This window comes from Syngnathus scovelli, unplaced genomic scaffold (assembly GCF_024217435.2).
Source record: "Syngnathus scovelli strain Florida unplaced genomic scaffold, RoL_Ssco_1.2 HiC_scaffold_24, whole genome shotgun sequence".
In the NCBI taxonomy this organism is placed as follows: Eukaryota; Metazoa; Chordata; class Actinopteri; order Syngnathiformes; family Syngnathidae; genus Syngnathus; species Syngnathus scovelli.
The window spans coordinates 10,194-32,500 of record NW_026061333.1 but is presented as its reverse complement, the minus strand read 5'-3'; the positions used below and the strand labels follow the sequence as shown (position 1 = coordinate 32,500).

The following is a 22,307-nucleotide window of genomic DNA, read 5'->3' as shown; positions in this document are numbered from 1 at the left end:
AGCTGATAAAGACGCGTCACCATCACATCTGTGACACTCTGATGAAGGCGGAAGAAACCGCCGAAACATGTCAGGTGAATAACCTAAAACAATTTGTTTGATATAAAAGAAACCAGTGAAGTGACTTCCATGAAGTGTTTTTAAACTTTTCAAGGCATTTATTTTGATTCAGCAAAATGCAGGTCGCAACGGCAAATTCGTGCTACCGCATAAAAAGCTGTCAATAACTTTTCATGATAGCCATGTTTCCAGAAAACACCAAAAGCCTTGGAAGAAAGCCTGTTTCGGCCCTGGTTGTAAAAAAACCCCAAAAAAACCAAAAGGGAAGGGTGACCGTCCGGGAATACCAGGTGCTGAAAGCCTTTTTTTTTTTTTTTTTTCCCACGTCAATTGTGAAAGGAAACTTTTACCACAGCCATCAAGTCCCGCCGCTGCTTGGCATGGTTTCAGGGGCGATTGTGTCTATAAAATGAAAAATTCTGAGCGGTTTCACGGCTTACGGCAATACCACCCTGAGAGCGCCCGCTCTCGTCCGATCTCGGAGGCTAAGCAGGGTCGGGCCTGGTTAGTACTTGGATGGGAGACCGCCTGGGAATACCAGTTACCGTAAGCTTTTTTTTTTTTTTTTTTTTCTTATGTGCACTTCAATCGTTTAAGCCAAGAACTTTTTACAGCACCCATCACGAATGGCATTCGGAAACTGCAAGCCTAGTTTGAACTCCGACACTGAAACTACAACACGAGTTTAAAACCTACATTGTGTGGCGACAGCCATAGCATTCCAGTTCACGTTTTTACCGCTAGAGGACAGACTATGTACAGTGAATAAAGAGCATGGCTCCCTGTGAACTCAAAGCAGCAGTCTTTACTTGTAAAAGAACCCAGCACAACACATTGCGCTTCCATGTAGTGTTTTTACCTTTTTCATCACATTTATTTTGATACAGCCAAATGCAGGTTTTGTGCACTTCACTTTTCCGTTGGGCATTCGCGTAGAACCCTATTCCAGTTACGGCCAGATTCTTTTAGACTAGTGGTCCCCAACCTTTCTTGCGCCACGGACCGGCTACGCGTCAGAAATATTTTTGCGGACCTGCCTTTATATATATAAATAAACAATAAATCAATATAAATAAATACTACATTTATAATAAGTATATATACCGTTTTTGCCGGTGTATTGGTCGACCTTTTTCGATCCAAAATCGACCGAAAAAAATCGACCTCGACTTATACACCGAGTCATAAAATTTAACTTCGTATTCATCGCTTCAAATGTGATGGTTAGGGTTAGGGTTAGGGTTAGGGTTAGGGTTAGGGTTAGGGTTAGGATTATGGTGGGAGCCCCCCCTCCTGGAGGAGGGAAAGGCAAAAGCACGGTCCATCCATCCGGGATTCCAATCAGCCCCCAGCTCACGGTTCCGGCGGGCAACGCGGTGACGTCGGCCATAGTGGACCGTCGTCCAACCCTGATCCATGGCTGTGGATCTAGAATTTGCCTTTGTTATATATTTAATAAAGTTGTTTTTTAAAAAAAATAAAGTTTCTTTTTTGATTTATTCTGGCCAATATGCAATGTGTGCCCTGACAACGTTTCGGCTATCTCAAGCCTTCATCAGGTCTGGCACACATGTATTATATGAAAAAGTATTTTTGTTTTGTAAGGTGCAGCAATGTGTCTTGCTTGCAGTCCAAATTCGCACTAAAGGCTCTTTGCCTTGCGGATTCCTTTTATACCCTCAGCTCGGTTGAAGTTTTAAATCTTTTTTGTTTTTGAAATTTCGTTTTAGAAATGTAACGTGTTTTAGCTTATATTTGCATTTTCCACTTAATTTTCATAATTAAACTAGCTTTCATATTGGGTTTAAACAAAATAATTATAATTTGATCAACTTGGAATTGGTATTGTAGAATAATGTAAACATACTAATTTTGTTTTTTGTTTTTAATGTTTTTTAATTGTTTTTTTTAATGTTTTTTGATGTATTTTGTTTTTCAAGTAGACGTGGTCTAGGATCTCGGATTGCTGTTCAAACTACAGGTAAATAATACATAGGTAGGTGGATTATATATGTGTATTGGGTTTTTGCAAATTTGTAATTATATTATTGAAAACATTTGGTGACTTTTGTTCATATTTTTGTGTTATTCCGTTTTGTCAATTTTTTCTGCTTTTTTCGGGTGGGCGTGGTCCGGGGACCAGACGCGTGGTTCCAATTGGAGGTAAGTATCCAGGTAGGTATTAGATGTAAGTGGGTCTAAATAAAATAAAACCAATTTGTCCTAATTATGTTAACTGTCCTACTGTTTGGAAGTTCTGTTCCTGGTGGGACGTAGATAGGGACTGGGATTGGGGTATGGGTTGTGGTTGGGGTTAGGGTTGGGGTTGGGGTTAGGTTTAGGGTTGGGGGTAGGGTCAGGGTTGGGGTTAGGGTTAGGGTTGAGGGCAGGGTTAGGATTGGGGTTAGGGGACAAAGCCCGACTCCCTTGTGTAGACACCCCTCTTGGGCGGTCCTGGTGGGGAGGGAAGTGGCTGGGCTTACTGGCCACCACTGCGATCTTCCTCTGCGGGCGTAGGGACACTGTCAATTTTTGGGTTTGGATCTCAACCACTTCCCCTGGCTCCGAATCTTGGGTCTTCTTTTTGGCGACAGGTGTGAGTCTAGGTCGCTGTGGGAGCGGAGTGGGAGCGGGAAACCGCAGCTCCAGGTTAGGGTTTGGGATAGGGTTAGGGTTGGGGTTGGGGTTAGGGTTAGGGTTGGGGGCGAGAATAGGACTGGGGCCAGGAGTAGGATGGGGGTCAGGGTTGGGATCGGAGCGCGGCAAGTCTTCCAGAAAGTCCAAAATCTCGTTCTCAACCTCCGAAATTGTGTCTGGTAGTAGGCGTGGAAAATTTCGCTTGGCCCAACCAACCGCCACTTGGAAAGCAGCCTCCCATTCTAGATTGTTGTCTTGGAGTGCAAATTCCATGTCGGACCGGCAGAACGGTAGGTGGGACTCGTAATGACGTTTGAGGATCTGGCAGGTGGTCTTGCCCCAGGTCTTGGCATTGTCCACAATGTCCCGCACAACCCCGCTATCTAGGAATGCCGGCTTGATCATTGTGGACAACACCTCCTCCATCCTGGTGATCATCCGAGGTTGTGTAGCCCACTGCTGGGGGTCTACATTGTTCAGGTGGTGGTAGACCTTAATCAAGTTATAGATTTTGCGGATCAGGCGACCAAATCCGGCCTCTGCTGGTCTCCACTTGGAGGTCCGGGTTGCAGCTGGAGGGGGACCACGTTGGTCCTGACGCGGTTGCCTGCGGCCTTGGCGAACTACTGTCGCATAGGAATCGAACCTAGAGCCAGGAGGTCTGGAGGGATCCGGAGGAGGCACAGGCTGGTTAGGATTATGGTGGGAGCCCCCCCTCCTGGAGGAGGGAAAGGCAAAAGCACGGTCCATCCATCCGGGATTCCAATCAGCCCCCAGCTCACGGTTCCGGCGGGCAACGCGGTGACGTCGGCCATAGTGGACCGTCGTCCAACCCTGATCCATGGCTGTGGATCTAGAATTTGCCTTTGTTATATATTTAATAAAGTTGTTTTTTAAAAAAATAAAGTTTCTTTTTTGATTTATTCTGGCCAATATGCAATGTGTGCCCTGACAACGTTTCGGCTATCTCAAGCCTTCATCAGGTCTGGCACACATGTATTATATGAAAAAGTATTTTTGTTTTGTAAGGTGCAGCAATGTGTCTTGCTTGCAGTCCAAATTCGCACTAAAGGCTCTTTGCCTTGCGGATTCCTTTTATACCCTCAGCTCGGTTGAAGTTTTAAATCTTTTTTGTTTTTGAAATTTCGTTTTAGAAATGTAACGTGTTTTAGCTTATATTTGCATTTTCCACTTAATTTTCATAATTAAACTAGCTTTCATATTGGGTTTAAACAAAATAATTATAATTTGATCAACTTGGAATTGGTATTGTAGAATAATGTAAACATACTAATTTTGTTTTTTGTTTTTAATGTTTTTTAATTGTTTTTTTTAATGTTTTTTGATGTATTTTGTTTTTCAAGTAGACGTGGTCTAGGATCTCGGATTGCTGTTCAAACTACAGGTAAATAATACATAGGTAGGTGGATTATATATGTGTATTGGGTTTTTGCAAATTTGTAATTATATTATTGAAAACATTTGGTGACTTTTGTTCATATTTTTGTGTTATTCCGTTTTGTCAATTTTTTCTGCTTTTTTCGGGTGGGCGTGGTCCGGGGACCAGACGCGTGGTTCCAATTGGAGGTAAGTATCCAGGTAGGTATTAGATGTAAGTGGGTCTAAATAAAATAAAACCAATTTGTCCTAATTATGTTAACTGTCCTACTGTTTGGAAGTTCTGTTCCTGGTGGGACGTAGATAGGGACTGGGATTGGGGTATGGGTTGGGGTTGGGGTTAGGGTTGGGGTTGGGGTTAGGTTTAGGGTTGGGGGTAGGGTCAGGGTTGGGGTTAGGGTTGAGGGCAGGGTTAGGATTGGGGTTAGGGGACAAAGCCCGACTCCCTTGTGTAGACACCCCTCTTGGGCGGTCCTGGTGGGGAGGGAAGTGGCTGGGCTTACTGGCCACCACTGCGATCTTCCTCTGCGGGCGTAGGGACACTGTCAATTTTTGGGTTTGGATCTCAACCACTTCCCCTGGCTCCGAATCTTGGGTCTTCTTTTTGGCGACAGGTGTGAGTCTAGGTCGCTGTGGGAGCGGAGTGGGAGCGGGAAACCGCAGCTCCAGGTTAGGGTTTGGGATAGGGTTAGGGTTGGGGTTGGGGTTAGGGTTAGGGTTGGGGGCGAGAATAGGACTGGGGCCAGGAGTAGGATGGGGGTCAGGGTTGGGATCGGAGCGCGGCAAGTCTTCCAGAAAGTCCAAAATCTCGTTCTCAACCTCCGAAATTGTGTCTGGTAGTAGGCGTGGAAAATTTCGCTTGGCCCAACCAACCGCCACTTGGAAAGCAGCCTCCCATTCTAGATTGTTGTCTTGGAGTGCAAATTCCATGTCGGACCGGCAGAACGGTAGGTGGGACTCGTAATGACGTTTGAGGATCTGGCAGGTGGTCTTGCCCCAGGTCTTGGCATTGTCCACAATGTCCCGCACAACCCCGCTATCTAGGAATGCCGGCTTGATCATTGTGGACAACACCTCCTCCATCCTGGTGATCATCCGAGGTTGTGTAGCCCACTGCTGGGGGTCTACATTGTTCAGGTGGTGGTAGACCTTAATCAAGTTATAGATTTTGCGGATCAGGCGACCAAATCCGGCCTCTGCTGGTCTCCACTTGGAGGTCCGGGTTGCAGCTGGAGGGGGACCACGTTGGTCCTGACGCGGTTGCCTGCGGCCTTGGCGAACTACTGTCGCATAGGAATCGAACCTAGAGCCAGGAGGTCTGGAGGGATCCGGAGGAGGCACAGGCTGGTTAGGATTATGGTGGGAGCCCCCCCTCCTGGAGGAGGGAAAGGCAAAAGCACGGTCCATCCATCCGGGATTCCAATCAGCCCCCAGCTCACGGTTCCGGCGGGCAACGCGGTGACGTCGGCCATAGTGGACCGTCGTCCAACCCTGATCCATGGCTGTGGATCTAGAATTTGCCTTTGTTATATATTTAATAAAGTTGTTTTTTTAAAAAAATAAAGTTAGGGTTAGGGTTAGGGTTAGGGTTAGGGTTAGGGTTAGGATTATGGTGGGAGCCCCCCCTCCTGGAGGAGGGAAAGGCAAAAGCACGGTCCATCCATCCGGGATTCCAATCAGCCCCCAGCTCACGGTTCCGGCGGGCAACGCGGTGACGTCGGCCATAGTGGACCGTCGTCCAACCCTGATCCATGGCTGTGGATCTAGAATTTGCCTTTGTTATATATTTAATAAAGTTGTTTTTAAAAAAAATAAAGTTTCTTTTTTTATTTATTCTGGCCAATATGCAATGTGTGCCCTGACAACGTTTCGGCTATCTCAAGCCTTCATCAGGTCTGGCACACATGTATTATATGAAAAACTATTTTTGTTTTGTAAGGTGCAACAATGTGTCTTGCTTGCAGTCCAAATTCGCACTAAAGGCTCTTTGCCTTGCGGATTCCTTTTATACCCTCAGCTCGGTTGAAGTTTTAAATCTTTTTTGTTTTTCGAAATTTCGTTTTAGAAATGTAACGTGTTTTAGCTTATATTTGCATTTTCCAATTAATTTTCATAATTAAACTAGCCTTCATATTGGGTTTAAACAAAATAATTATAATTTGGTCAACTTGGAATTGGTATTGTAGAATAATGTAAACATACTAATTTTGTTTTTTGTTTTTTAATGTTTTTTAAGGGTTAGGGTTAGGGTTAGGGTTAGGGTCAGGGTCAGGGTCAGGGTCAGGGTCAGGGTTAGGGTCAGGGTCAGGGTCAGGGTCAGGGTTAGGGTTAGGGTTAGGGTTAGGGTTAGGGTTTAGGGTTAGGGTTAGGGTTAGGGTTAGGGTTAGGGTTAGGGTTAGGGTTGGATTGTGGAGTCCACCTACCAGGGACGGGGAACTGATGTCCCCCCCTAGCAGAAGAGGACAACGCACGGTCCATCCATCCGTGGCCATGCCTCGCCACCCGCTCCCGCCCCCGGGTTGCAGGCTGGCGCTGTCGCCCCCTACGGACAACTGTCCATTCCCCGTTGTAATTAAATGACATATTAATTTTTGGACTTCAAATTTTTATTATGTTTTATTTAAATATTTTTAATTTTCAAAATTTCAATGAGTGGGTAAAATTAGAATTTTTAGACTTTTTATTCTAAAACAAATTATCAAATGTCTATTTTTCAAAAAGATTTTTAGTGTCCAAATTGTCCGAATTTAGCAACGTAATTTATTCCAATGAAATAAAATAAATGATTTGTAAATAACTGTAAATAAAATAAACAATAGTAAATTATTAAATCGACTGTAAATAGGAAATTATTAAATTGAATGTAAATAGTAGTGTGCCTTAACAACGTTTCGGCTATACTAAGCCTTCTTCAGGTCTGGCACACCCGTATTAAATGAAATATTTTTGTTTCTCATAGGGTACAACGATGTGTCTTGCTCGAAATTCGAATTCGTACTGAAGGTCTTTTGTTTTGTAAATTCTTTTTATTACATCTTTTTGGTTTTTCAAAATTTCGTTCTAGAAACGTAACATGTTTTAGCTTGTATTTGCGTTTTCCAATTGACTTTAATAAGATACTAGTCTTATTCGGTTTAAACGAAAAAATTACAATTAGTCAAATTGAAATAGTATATTTCTATAAAGATAATTGTTTTTTTTTTTTTTTTTTTTTTTTTTTTTTTTTTTTTTTTTTCCTCAGGGGTCCAGGGTGCAAGATTGCGGTTCCATCTGCAGGTAAGTAGTTCCATCCATAGGTAAGTAGTGAAGGTAGGTGTGTACATATTTATTGATTTTTTTTTTTTTTTTTTTTTTTTTTTTTTTTTTTTTTGTGGGTGAGTATGGGTTTAGGGTTAGGGTTAGGGTTAGGGTTGGGATTAGGGTTAGGGTTAGGGTTAGGGTTAGGGTTAGGGTTAGGGTTAGGGTGGGGTTGGGGTTAGGGTTAGGGTTAGGGTTAGGGTGGGGTTAGGGTTAGGGTTAGGGTTAGGGTTAGGGTGGGGTTGGGGTTAGGGTTAGGGTTAGGGTGGGGTTGGGGTTAGGGTTAGGGTTAGGGTTAGGGTTAGGGTTAGGGTTAGGGTGGGGTTGGGGATAGGTTAGGATTAGGGTTAGGGTGGGGTTGGGGTTAGGATAGGACTGGGGTTAAGGTGGGGTTGGGGTTAGGATGGGACTGGGGTTAGGGTAGGTTTAGGGTAGGAACCTGATAGGGTCTAGGATTGACCTTTACGCCTGCTGAGATGGCATTTCAAGGCTTGCTCTCCAGTATTTCTCTCTATCACACCGCTTGGGGTCTGACCATGCGCTGTTGCGTTCTAAACCCGCTATGTAGAGGGCCTCTGACCCATGGTGGATGAAATGCTGGATGACCGGCGAACTGCTGTCCATTTTGTGAGTAATTTTATACTTAAGTTGCATAAGTACTGTACCGAGTTTGGTCCTTGTACTCCCTACATGTTTAGTGCCGCATCTCTTGCAAATAACCAGGTAGACTTGATTTCTGGATTCCAGAGTGAAGCCCTCTTGAACCTTAAAAACCATCTTGTCCCGCACCCTCCTGACAAACGACAAACTGGTGAAGTGTGGCCTAAGCGGATGAGGGTCCCTGGGCAATGTAGATGGTAACTTGGCCCGAACAAGTAGGTCCTTGAGGTTTTTGTTTCTTCTGAATGCCGATACCACTCTAGTGGCTTGTGGTTCATCCCCGGAGGCCATGACTTCCCTAAAATTTCTTCTGATTTTGTTGTGTAGGTACTTCATCCCTGATGAGTAGGTGGAAACAAACGGGATAGGGTCACCCACCGCCCTGGTTCTTCCCTTCATCCGGTATGTCTTCAAGCACTTCCTCAGGAAGGAGCGACTGTACCCTCTCTTTCTTAGAGCTCCAAAGAGTATCCTGACTGCATCGTAGAAGTTCTCCGTTCCGGTGCATATGCGGTGGAATCTATATAGTTGCGACTTGACAATCCCCTGAAAGGTATGGGAAGGATGGAAGCTGGACTTGTGTACCAAGGCATGTGTATCAGTGTCTTTGAAATGGACCTTAATATCCAATATTTGGTTTTTGTGGCAATTGGGGCCTTTGAATACCGTAGTATCAAGAAAGTTGATGGAGTTGTGCCCAATTTCTGCCTTGAGGGTAATGGACGGATCGTGGGAATTAAGTAAATGGAAGAATTCACGGAATTCCGTTTCTGATCCAGCCCATACTCCCCATATGTCGTCCAAGTACCTGACGTATCTTTGTGGTTTCTTCTTGCATTTTGCCAAGGCCTCGTGTTCCCAATGTGCCATAAAAATGTTGGCGTACGCTGGAGCAAACTTCTTCCCCATGGCCGTCCCCTTTATTTGTAGGTAGTACTGACCGTCAAATTCAAAGTCATTTTTGGTCAAGTTGATCTCCAGAAGTTGCAACAGGTAAGAGTCCGGTCTTTTAGGGTCCGGGAATCTTTCCAATACCTTCTTAACACAGTCCATTCCCGCCGCTATCGGGATGTTGGTGTAAAGACTGTCCACGTCCATCGTGAAAAAGAAGGTCTGGTCGGGGTCCATTCGTACGTCCTTCACAATTTGGATGAAATGGTAAGTATCCTTGATATAGGAAGGGTGTTTTGTAGACAGTGGAGTCAGAAAGTATTCCAAGAACTCGGCTGTGGCATATGTTTCACTTCCGCAATCTGAAACAATAGGTCTACCAGGTGGTATTTCATATGGGACGGGCCAGGTTTTTGGATCCTTGTGAATTTTAGGGAGCATATAAAACCGTCGTGGCCTGGGTTCCGAATCTCCAGTCAGGTATTCATGTTGCCTGGATGTGATATATTTCTGTTCCCTCAACCGGTCTACAATCTCGGACACCATTGGTCTTGTGTCCCAAAAGATGGGTTTGTCTAGTGCGGTGTAGTATCTTTCATCCTGAAGCTGTCGCATGGCTTCTTTGGTATACTGTTCTCTGTCCTGGATAACAATAGCCGAGCCTTTGTCCGCCGGTTTGATGACTATCTGTTTGTTGCTCCTCAATTCCCTCAAAGCCTTCTTCTCGTCCTCAGATAGGTTACTGGTCCCATTCGATCCTACATGGTGTTTCCTGAAGGCCTTGGTGTCCAGTTCCATCAGGTGAGCTACTTCCAATGGTAGGTCACACATCGGGGGAGACCAGGTAGAAGGTTTAACAAATGGTATTAATGTATTTTTACCCCATCCTCCAAAATGTGCCCTGATCTTGACCTTGCGATGGTAATTTTGCATGTCGTGTTGAAAGCGCATCACCTGATCCGTGCTCATTCCAACCGATGGGACAAAAGACAAACCCTTACTGAGTAACAATCTTTGATGTCCCGACAGTTTGAAATTTTTCGCCAACACCACCACATCAGAGCCCACTAGTGGGTCGTAGCGTTCAGTGCACCCAACGTGTGGGTCCCGTGCCCCCCCGGTTTGACGGTTCCAAGGGCTTGGGAGTTTAAAAAGGTCTTCCAGTGAGCTAGCATGGCTCTCCCGGTCTCAGGCGTCCAATGAACCATGTCATTTTCAGCTACACGGAATTGACTTTCTGGGAGTGGCGGAATATAATCCATGTTCCTCACAATATGGTCATTAATGGTCTTGAGATTCGCCTTTTCGTCTTCCGGAAGCAATCTCGAGTAGTTTATGATTGGCACCCATACCTTCGCCCCGTGAAACTTGTCCTTTGTGGCCTTAACTGCCTGCTGCAGTGCCTTAACTGCGGTCTCCTTAGGTTTATTCTGTTTTTCACATATGCCAAACGCCAAGATCACCTGCTCGACCCTTAGGTCATCCAGGACTTCGGCACTTTTGAAAATGTTTGACACATTTCTGAACCGGCCACCCGGATAACTATCCACCTGCAGGTGGTCATCCAGATCGTCCGGCATCCGGCTTAAATTAGAATCCCCCACTACAACATTCTTCTTCTCTACCCGTAGGCACCATTTTCTCTTCTTCTCTCGACCGTGGTGTCTGTTAACCGTATCGTGTGTAGGGGTCCTCTCCATCCATTTCTGGAAGACATCATCTGTTTCCACCTCGTTCTCTGAAAGGTCATCATCCGATCCCGTATTCCTCCCCCGGGCGTCACTCAAGGTAAGGGAAAACCCTTCGCTTCCTGGTGACCTGTGTCCAGGGTGAGTATCTGGTAGGGAGTCCTCGAGTGGTCGCACCTGGGTAATCCCCGATGGCCCAGGAACTCCCGGCGATACCCAATCAATCGGTCTCAACGCAGTGGTATTTTCCCGTGAATGGTTTGCCTTGGTCCTCGGAGTCTTCCCTCTCAAAATCCTCCGTTGCAAAAGTGGGTCTCGTTGAGGTAGAGGGTGGTTCTCTAATTCCCCAACCCCATCATCACTTGCGGTCTCAAGGTGGAGGACCCTCGTATTGGATTCCTGTTGTGGTTGAGATGCGGGAGGTGGCCCTACTCCCAGATTCCCCAATTCAGGAGGAGGAACCGAGGCAACCCGGTCTGTAGGTTGATATGGGGCTTGTCTTGTCATCTCCAAGTGCCCAGCTATCATAGCTGCGGCTCTGTCCACTACCCCCTGGGTGATACGCGGTACATTCCTCCTGGCCCACCTAACCGCTACTTCGAATGCCGCCCCCCATTCTGTAGTGATGAGCTCCCCTATCTTGGTGAGACTCTCCTTCAGACGATCTTGGTAGTGTTGTTTTAAGGTAATGCAGGTAGTGTGACCCCAGTTCCTTGCATTTCCATCAATCATCCATGTTGTGTCTTCCGAAGGACACGCCGGTTTAATCATGGATGATAAAATAGATACCATCCTGGCTATCATGCGAGGTTGCTGGCCCCCTTCCAGGTTGTATAGATGGTGGGACAATTTTATCACCTTATGCAACTGGCGTACCAGGTATCCAAAATTGGTACTCGCTGGCTGCCAACTGGTACCAGGAAACCTAGTTTGGGGAAGTTTATTAGCACTAATCGGCTTCTCCCGGCCACGGCGCACCACATCAGCGTAGGTGCGGGGCACGGAGTCCGGATGGCGAGCAGGTCTCGGAGGAGGCACAGGCGGGTTAGGTTTGGATTGTGGAGTCCACCTACCAGGGACGGGGAACTGATGTCCCCCCCTAGCAGAAGAGGACAACGCACGGTCCATCCATCCGTGGCCATGCCTCGCCACCCGCTCCCGCCCCCGGGTTGCAGGCTGGCGCTGTCGCCCCCTACGGACAACTGTCCATTCCCCGTTGTAATTAAATGACATATTAATTTTTGGACTTCAAATTTTTATTATGTTTTATTTAAATATTTTTAATTTTCAAAATTTCAATGAGTGGGTAAAATTAGAATTTTTAGACTTTTTATTCTAAAACAAATTATCAAATGTCTATTTTTCAAAAAGATTTTTAGTGTCCAAATTGTCCGAATTTAGCAACGTAATTTATTCCAATGAAATAAAATAAATGATTTGTAAATAACTGTAAATAAAATAAACAATAGTAAATTATTAAATCGACTGTAAATAGGAAATTATTAAATTGAATGTAAATAGTAGTGTGCCTTAACAACGTTTCGGCTATACTAAGCCTTCTTCAGGTCTGGCACACCCGTATTAAATGAAATATTTTTGTTTCTCATAGGGTACAACGATGTGTCTTGCTCGAAATTCGAATTCGTACTGAAGGTCTTTTGTTTTGTAAATTCTTTTTATTACATCTTTTTGGTTTTTCAAAATTTCGTTCTAGAAACGTAACATGTTTTAGCTTGTATTTGCGTTTTCCAATTGACTTTAATAAGATACTAGTCTTATTCGGTTTAAACGAAAAAATTACAATTAGTCAAATTGAAATAGTATATTTCTATAAAGATAATTGTTTTTTTTTTTTTTTTTTTTTTTTTTTTTTTTTTTTTTTTTTTTTCCTCAGGGGTCCAGGGTGCAAGATTGCGGTTCCATCTGCAGGTAAGTAGTTCCATCCATAGGTAAGTAGTGAAGGTAGGTGTGTACATATTTATTGATTTTTTTTTTTTTTTTTTTTTTTTTTTTTTTTTTTTTTTTTTTTTTGTGGGTGAGTATGGGTTTAGGGTTAGGGTTAGGGTTAGGGTTGGGATTAGGGTTAGGGTTAGGGTTAGGGTTAGGGTTAGGGTTAGGGTTAGGGTTAGGGTGGGGTTGGGGTTAGGGTTAGGGTTAGGGTTAGGGTGGGGTTAGGGTTAGGGTTAGGGTTAGGGTTAGGGTGGGGTTGGGGTTAGGGTTAGGGTTAGGGTGGGGTTGGGGTTAGGGTTAGGGTTAGGGTTAGGGTTAGGGTTAGGGTTAGGGTGGGGTTGGGGATAGGTTAGGATTAGGGTTAGGGTGGGGTTGGGGTTAGGATAGGACTGGGGTTAAGGTGGGGTTGGGGTTAGGATGGGACTGGGGTTAGGGTAGGTTTAGGGTAGGAACCTGATAGGGTCTAGGATTGACCTTTACGCCTGCTGAGATGGCATTTCAAGGCTTGCTCTCCAGTATTTCTCTCTATCACACCGCTTGGGGTCTGACCATGCGCTGTTGCGTTCTAAACCCGCTATGTAGAGGGCCTCTGACCCATGGTGGATGAAATGCTGGATGACCGGCGAACTGCTGTCCATTTTGTGAGTAATTTTATACTTAAGTTGCATAAGTACTGTACCGAGTTTGGTCCTTGTACTCCCTACATGTTTAGTGCCGCATCTCTTGCAAATAACCAGGTAGACTTGATTTCTGGATTCCAGAGTGAAGCCCTCTTGAACCTTAAAAACCATCTTGTCCCGCACCCTCCTGACAAACGACAAACTGGTGAAGTGTGGCCTAAGCGGATGAGGGTCCCTGGGCAATGTAGATGGTAACTTGGCCCGAACAAGTAGGTCCTTGAGGTTTTTGTTTCTTCTGAATGCCGATACCACTCTAGTGGCTTGTGGTTCATCCCCGGAGGCCATGACTTCCCTAAAATTTCTTCTGATTTTGTTGTGTAGGTACTTCATCCCTGATGAGTAGGTGGAAACAAACGGGATAGGGTCACCCACCGCCCTGGTTCTTCCCTTCATCCGGTATGTCTTCAAGCACTTCCTCAGGAAGGAGCGACTGTACCCTCTCTTTCTTAGAGCTCCAAAGAGTATCCTGACTGCATCGTAGAAGTTCTCCGTTCCGGTGCATATGCGGTGGAATCTATATAGTTGCGACTTGACAATCCCCTGAAAGGTATGGGAAGGATGGAAGCTGGACTTGTGTACCAAGGCATGTGTATCAGTGTCTTTGAAATGGACCTTAATATCCAATATTTGGTTTTTGTGGCAATTGGGGCCTTTGAATACCGTAGTATCAAGAAAGTTGATGGAGTTGTGCCCAATTTCTGCCTTGAGGGTAATGGACGGATCGTGGGAATTAAGTAAATGGAAGAATTCACGGAATTCCGTTTCTGATCCAGCCCATACTCCCCATATGTCGTCCAAGTACCTGACGTATCTTTGTGGTTTCTTCTTGCATTTTGCCAAGGCCTCGTGTTCCCAATGTGCCATAAAAATGTTGGCGTACGCTGGAGCAAACTTCTTCCCCATGGCCGTCCCCTTTATTTGTAGGTAGTACTGACCGTCAAATTCAAAGTCATTTTTGGTCAAGTTGATCTCCAGAAGTTGCAACAGGTAAGAGTCCGGTCTTTTAGGGTCCGGGAATCTTTCCAATACCTTCTTAACACAGTCCATTCCCGCCGCTATCGGGATGTTGGTGTAAAGACTGTCCACGTCCATCGTGAAAAAGAAGGTCTGGTCGGGGTCCATTCGTACGTCCTTCACAATTTGGATGAAATGGTAAGTATCCTTGATATAGGAAGGGTGTTTTGTAGACAGTGGAGTCAGAAAGTATTCCAAGAACTCGGCTGTGGCATATGTTTCACTTCCGCAATCTGAAACAATAGGTCTACCAGGTGGTATTTCATATGGGACGGGCCAGGTTTTTGGATCCTTGTGAATTTTAGGGAGCATATAAAACCGTCGTGGCCTGGGTTCCGAATCTCCAGTCAGGTATTCATGTTGCCTGGATGTGATATATTTCTGTTCCCTCAACCGGTCTACAATCTCGGACACCATTGGTCTTGTGTCCCAAAAGATGGGTTTGTCTAGTGCGGTGTAGTATCTTTCATCCTGAAGCTGTCGCATGGCTTCTTTGGTATACTGTTCTCTGTCCTGGATAACAATAGCCGAGCCTTTGTCCGCCGGTTTGATGACTATCTGTTTGTTGCTCCTCAATTCCCTCAAAGCCTTCTTCTCGTCCTCAGATAGGTTACTGGTCCCATTCGATCCTACATGGTGTTTCCTGAAGGCCTTGGTGTCCAGTTCCATCAGGTGAGCTACTTCCAATGGTAGGTCACACATCGGGGGAGACCAGGTAGAAGGTTTAACAAATGGTATTAATGTATTTTTACCCCATCCTCCAAAATGTGCCCTGATCTTGACCTTGCGATGGTAATTTTGCATGTCGTGTTGAAAGCGCATCACCTGATCCGTGCTCATTCCAACCGATGGGACAAAAGACAAACCCTTACTGAGTAACAATCTTTGATGTCCCGACAGTTTGAAATTTTTCGCCAACACCACCACATCAGAGCCCACTAGTGGGTCGTAGCGTTCAGTGCACCCAACGTGTGGGTCCCGTGCCCCCCCGGTTTGACGGTTCCAAGGGCTTGGGAGTTTAAAAAGGTCTTCCAGTGAGCTAGCATGGCTCTCCCGGTCTCAGGCGTCCAATGAACCATGTCATTTTCAGCTACACGGAATTGACTTTCTGGGAGTGGCGGAATATAATCCATGTTCCTCACAATATGGTCATTAATGGTCTTGAGATTCGCCTTTTCGTCTTCCGGAAGCAATCTCGAGTAGTTTATGATTGGCACCCATACCTTCGCCCCGTGAAACTTGTCCTTTGTGGCCTTAACTGCCTGCTGCAGTGCCTTAACTGCGGTCTCCTTAGGTTTATTCTGTTTTTCACATATGCCAAACGCCAAGATCACCTGCTCGACCCTTAGGTCATCCAGGACTTCGGCACTTTTGAAAATGTTTGACACATTTCTGAACCGGCCACCCGGATAACTATCCACCTGCAGGTGGTCATCCAGATCGTCCGGCATCCGGCTTAAATTAGAATCCCCCACTACAACATTCTTCTTCTCTACCCGTAGGCACCATTTTCTCTTCTTCTCTCGACCGTGGTGTCTGTTAACCGTATCGTGTGTAGGGGTCCTCTCCATCCATTTCTGGAAGACATCATCTGTTTCCACCTCGTTCTCTGAAAGGTCATCATCCGATCCCGTATTCCTCCCCCGGGCGTCACTCAAGGTAAGGGAAAACCCTTCGCTTCCTGGTGACCTGTGTCCAGGGTGAGTATCTGGTAGGGAGTCCTCGAGTGGTCGCACCTGGGTAATCCCCGATGGCCCAGGAACTCCCGGCGATACCCAATCAATCGGTCTCAACGCAGTGGTATTTTCCCGTGAATGGTTTGCCTTGGTCCTCGGAGTCTTCCCTCTCAAAATCCTCCGTTGCAAAAGTGGGTCTCGTTGAGGTAGAGGGTGGTTCTCTAATTCCCCAACCCCATCATCACTTGCGGTCTCAAGGTGGAGGACCCTCGTATTGGATTCCTGTTGTGGTTGAGATGCGGGAGGTGGCCCTACTCCCAGATTCCCCAATTCAGGAGGAGGAACCGAGGCAACCCGGTCTGTAGGTTGATATGGGGCTTGTCTTGTCATCTCCAAGTGCCCAGCTATCATAGCTGCGGCTCTGTCCACTACCCCCTGGGTGATACGCGGTACATTCCTCCTGGCCCACCTAACCGCTACTTCGAATGCCGCCCCCCATTCTGTAGTGATGAGCTCCCCTATCTTGGTGAGACTCTCCTTCAGACGATCTTGGTAGTGTTGTTTTAAGGTAATGCAGGTAGTGTGACCCCAGTTCCTTGCATTTCCATCAATCATCCATGTTGTGTCTTCCGAAGGACACGCCGGTTTAATCATGGATGATAAAATAGATACCATCCTGGCTATCATGCGAGGTTGCTGGCCCCCTTCCAGGTTGTATAGATGGTGGGACAATTTTATCACCTTATGCAACTGGCGTACCAGGTATCCAAAATTGGTACTCGCTGGCTGCCAACTGGTACCAGGAAACCTAGTTTGGGGAAGTTTATTAGCACTAATCGGCTTCTCCCGGCCACGGCGCACCACATCAGCGTAGGTGCGGGGCACGGAGTCCGGATGGCGAGCAGGTCTCGGAGGAGGCACAGGCGGGTTAGGTTTGGATTGTGGAGTCCACCTACCAGGGACGGGGAACTGATGTCCCCCCCTAGCAGAAGAGGACAACGCACGGTCCATCCATCCGTGGCCATGCCTCGCCACCCGCTCCCGCCCCCGGGTTGCAGGCTGGCGCTGTCGCCCCCTACGGACAACTGTCCATTCCCCGTTGTAATTAAATGACATATTAATTTTTGGACTTCAAATTTTTATTATGTTTTATTTAAATATTTTTAATTTTCAAAATTTCAATGAGTGGGTAAAATTAGAATTTTTAGACTTTTTATTCTAAAACAAATTATCAAATGTCTATTTTTCAAAAAGATTTTTAGTGTCCAAATTGTCCGAATTTAGCAACGTAATTTATTCCAATGAAATAAAATAAATGATTTGTAAATAACTGTAAATAAAATAAACAATAGTAAATTATTAAATCGACTGTAAATAGGAAATTATTAAATTGAATGTAAATAGTAGTGTGCCTTAACAACGTTTCGGCTATACTAAGCCTTCTTCAGGTCTGGCACACCCGTATTAAATGAAATATTTTTGTTTCTCATAGGGTACAACGATGTGTCTTGCTCGAAATTCGAATTCGTACTGAAGGTCTTTTGTTTTGTAAATTCTTTTTATTACATCTTTTTGGTTTTTCAAAATTTCGTTCTAGAAACGTAACATGTTTTAGCTTGTATTTGCGTTTTCCAATTGACTTTAATAAGATACTAGTCTTATTCGGTTTAAACGAAAAAATTACAATTAGTCAAATTGAAATAGTATATTTCTATAAAGATAATTGTTTTTTTTTTTTTTTTTTTTTTTTTTTTTTTTTTTTTTTTTTTTTTTTTCCTCAGGGGTCCAGGGTGCAAGATTGCGGTTCCATCTGCAGGTAAGTAGTTCCATCCATAGGTAAGTAGTGAAGGTAGGTGTGTACATATTTATTGATTTTTTTTTTTTTTTTTTTTTTTTTTTTTTTTTTTTTTTTTTTTTTTTTTGTGGGTGAGTATGGGTTTAGGGTTAGGGTTAGGGTTAGGGTTGGGATTAGGGTTAGGGTTAGGGTTAGGGTTAGGGTTAGGGTTAGGGTGGGGGTGGGGTTGGGGTTAGGGTTAGGGTTAGGGTTAGGGTGGGGTTAGGGTTAGGGTTAGGGTTAGGGTGGGGTTGGGGTTAGGGTTAGGGTTAGGGTGGGGTTGGGGTTAGGGTTAGGGTTAGGGTTAGGGTTAGGGTTAGGGTGGGGTTGGGGATAGGTTAGGATTAGGGTTAGGGTGGGGTTGGGGTTAGGATAGGACTGGGGTTAAGGTGGGGTTGGGGTTAGGATGGGACTGGGGTTAGGGTAGGTTTAGGGTAGGAACCTGATAGGGTCTAGGATTGACCTTTACGCCTGCTGAGATGGCATTTCAAGGCTTGCTCTCCAGTATTTCTCTCTATCACACCGCTTGGGGTCTGACCATGCGCTGTTGCGTTCTAAACCCGCTATGTAGAGGGCCTCTGACCCATGGTGGATGAAATGCTGGATGACCGGCGAACTGCTGTCCATTTTGTGAGTAATTTTATACTTAAGTTGCATAAGTACTGTACCGAGTTTGGTCCTTGTACTCCCTACATGTTTAGTGCCGCATCTCTTGCAAATAACCAGGTAGACTTGATTTCTGGATTCCAGAGTGAAGCCCTCTTGAACCTTAAAAACCATCTTGTCCCGCACCCTCCTGACAAACGACAAACTGGTGAAGTGTGGCCTAAGCGGATGAGGGTCCCTGGGCAATGTAGATGGTAACTTGGCCCGAACAAGTAGGTCCTTGAGGTTTTTGTTTCTTCTGAATGCCGATACCACTCTAGTGGCTTGTGGTTCATCCCCGGAGGCCATGACTTCCCTAAAATTTCTTCTGATTTTGTTGTGTAGGTACTTCATCCCTGATGAGTAGGTGGAAACAAACGGGATAGGGTCACCCACCGCCCTGGTTCTTCCCTTCATCCGGTATGTCTTCAAGCACTTCCTCAGGAAGGAGCGACTGTACCCTCTCTTTCTTAGAGCTCCAAAGAGTATCCTGACTGCATCGTAGAAGTTCTCCGTTCCGGTGCATATGCGGTGGAATCTATATAGTTGCGACTTGACAATCCCCTGAAAGGTATGGGAAGGATGGAAGCTGGACTTGTGTACCAAGGCATGTGTATCAGTGTCTTTGAAATGGACCTTAATATCCAATATTTGGTTTTTGTGGCAATTGGGGCCTTTGAATACCGTAGTATCAAGAAAGTTGATGGAGTTGTGCCCAATTTCTGCCTTGAGGGTAATGGACGGATCGTGGGAATTAAGTAAATGGAAGAATTCACGGAATTCCGTTTCTGATCCAGCCCATACTCCCCATATGTCGTCCAAGTACCTGACGTATCTTTGTGGTTTCTTCTTGCATTTTGCCAAGGCCTCGTGTTCCCAATGTGCCATAAAAATGTTGGCGTACGCTGGAGCAAACTTCTTCCCCATGGCCGTCCCCTTTATTTGTAGGTAGTACTGACCGTCAAATTCAAAGTCATTTTTGGTCAAGTTGATCTCCAGAAGTTGCAACAGGTAAGAGTCCGGTCTTTTAGGGTCCGGGAATCTTTCCAATACCTTCTTAACACAGTCCATTCCCGCCGCTATCGGGATGTTGGTGTAAAGACTGTCCACGTCCATCGTGAAAAAGAAGGTCTGGTCGGGGTCCATTCGTACGTCCTTCACAATTTGGATGAAATGGTAAGTATCCTTGATATAGGAAGGGTGTTTTGTAGACAGTGGAGTCAGAAAGTATTCCAAGAACTCGGCTGTGGCATATGTTTCACTTCCGCAATCTGAAACAATAGGTCTACCAGGTGGTATTTCATATGGGACGGGCCAGGTTTTTGGATCCTTGTGAATTTTAGGGAGCATATAAAACCGTCGTGGCCTGGGTTCCGAATCTCCAGTCAGGTATTCATGTTGCCTGGATGTGATATATTTCTGTTCCCTCAACCGGTCTACAATCTCGGACACCATTGGTCTTGTGTCCCAAAAGATGGGTTTGTCTAGTGCGGTGTAGTATCTTTCATCCTGAAGCTGTCGCATGGCTTCTTTGGTATACTGTTCTCTGTCCTGGATAACAATAGCCGAGCCTTTGTCCGCCGGTTTGATGACTATCTGTTTGTTGCTCCTCAATTCCCTCAAAGCCTTCTTCTCGTCCTCAGATAGGTTACTGGTCCCATTCGATCCTACATGGTGTTTCCTGAAGGCCTTGGTGTCCAGTTCCATCAGGTGAGCTACTTCCAATGGTAGGTCACACATCGGGGGAGACCAGGTAGAAGGTTTAACAAATGGTATTAATGTATTTTTACCCCATCCTCCAAAATGTGCCCTGATCTTGACCTTGCGATGGTAATTTTGCATGTCGTGTTGAAAGCGCATCACCTGATCCGTGCTCATTCCAACCGATGGGACAAAAGACAAACCCTTACTGAGTAACAATCTTTGATGTCCCGACAGTTTGAAATTTTTCGCCAACACCACCACATCAGAGCCCACTAGTGGGTCGTAGCGTTCAGTGCACCCAACGTGTGGGTCCCGTGCCCCCCCGGTTTGACGGTTCCAAGGGCTTGGGAGTTTAAAAAGGTCTTCCAGTGAGCTAGCATGGCTCTCCCGGTCTCAGGCGTCCAATGAACCATGTCATTTTCAGCTACACGGAATTGACTTTCTGGGAGTGGCGGAATATAATCCATGTTCCTCACAATATGGTCATTAATGGTCTTGAGATTCGCCTTTTCGTCTTCCGGAAGCAATCTCGAGTAGTTTATGATTGGCACCCATACCTTCGCCCCGTGAAACTTGTCCTTTGTGGCCTTAACTGCCTGCTGCAGTGCCTTAACTGCGGTCTCCTTAGGTTTATTCTGTTTTTCACATATGCCAAACGCCAAGATCACCTGCTCGACCCTTAGGTCATCCAGGACTTCGGCACTTTTGAAAATGTTTGACACATTTCTGAACCGGCCACCCGGATAACTATCCACCTGCAGGTGGTCATCCAGATCGTCCGGCATCCGGCTTAAATTAGAATCCCCCACTACAACATTCTTCTTCTCTACCCGTAGGCACCATTTTCTCTTCTTCTCTCGACCGTGGTGTCTGTTAACCGTATCGTGTGTAGGGGTCCTCTCCATCCATTTCTGGAAGACATCATCTGTTTCCACCTCGTTCTCTGAAAGGTCATCATCCGATCCCGTATTCCTCCCCCGGGCGTCACTCAAGGTAAGGGAAAACCCTTCGCTTCCTGGTGACCTGTGTCCAGGGTGAGTATCTGGTAGGGAGTCCTCGAGTGGTCGCACCTGGGTAATCCCCGATGGCCCAGGAACTCCCGGCGATACCCAATCAATCGGTCTCAACGCAGTGGTATTTTCCCGTGAATGGTTTGCCTTGGTCCTCGGAGTCTTCCCTCTCAAAATCCTCCGTTGCAAAAGTGGGTCTCGTTGAGGTAGAGGGTGGTTCTCTAATTCCCCAACCCCATCATCACTTGCGGTCTCAAGGTGGAGGACCCTCGTATTGGATTCCTGTTGTGGTTGAGATGCGGGAGGTGGCCCTACTCCCAGATTCCCCAATTCAGGAGGAGGAACCGAGGCAACCCGGTCTGTAGGTTGATATGGGGCTTGTCTTGTCATCTCCAAGTGCCCAGCTATCATAGCTGCGGCTCTGTCCACTACCCCCTGGGTGATACGCGGTACATTCCTCCTGGCCCACCTAACCGCTACTTCGAATGCCGCCCCCCATTCTGTAGTGATGAGCTCCCCTATCTTGGTGAGACTCTCCTTCAGACGATCTTGGTAGTGTTGTTTTAAGGTAATGCAGGTAGTGTGACCCCAGTTCCTTGCATTTCCATCAATCATCCATGTTGTGTCTTCCGAAGGACACGCCGGTTTAATCATGGATGATAAAATAGATACCATCCTGGCTATCATGCGAGGTTGCTGGCCCCCTTCCAGGTTGTATAGATGGTGGGACAATTTTATCACCTTATGCAACTGGCGTACCAGGTATCCAAAATTGGTACTCGCTGGCTGCCAACTGGTACCAGGAAACCTAGTTTGGGGAAGTTTATTAGCACTAATCGGCTTCTCCCGGCCACGGCGCACCACATCAGCGTAGGTGCGGGGCACGGAGTCCGGATGGCGAGCAGGTCTCGGAGGAGGCACAGGCGGGTTAGGTTTGGATTGTGGAGTCCACCTACCAGGGACGGGGAACTGATGTCCCCCCCCTAGCAGAAGAGGACAACGCACGGTCCATCCATCCGTGGCCATGCCTCGCCACCCGCTCCCGCCCCCGGGTTGCAGGCTGGCGCTGTCGCCCCCTACGGACAACTGTCCATTCCCCGTTGTAATTAAATGACATATTAATTTTTGGACTTCAAATTTTTATTATGTTTTATTTAAATATT

General features: G+C 46.0%; 1 non-coding gene across 1 annotated transcript; it reads left to right on the top strand.

Annotated features, from left to right (window-relative positions):
• Positions 1-494: 494 nt before the first annotated feature.
• LOC125992850 (5S ribosomal RNA) lies at positions 495-613 on the top strand. Its single transcript, XR_007489846.1, has one exon. It is a non-coding gene; the product is annotated as a 5S ribosomal RNA (ribosomal RNA).
• Positions 614-22,307: the final 21,694 nt, after the last annotated feature.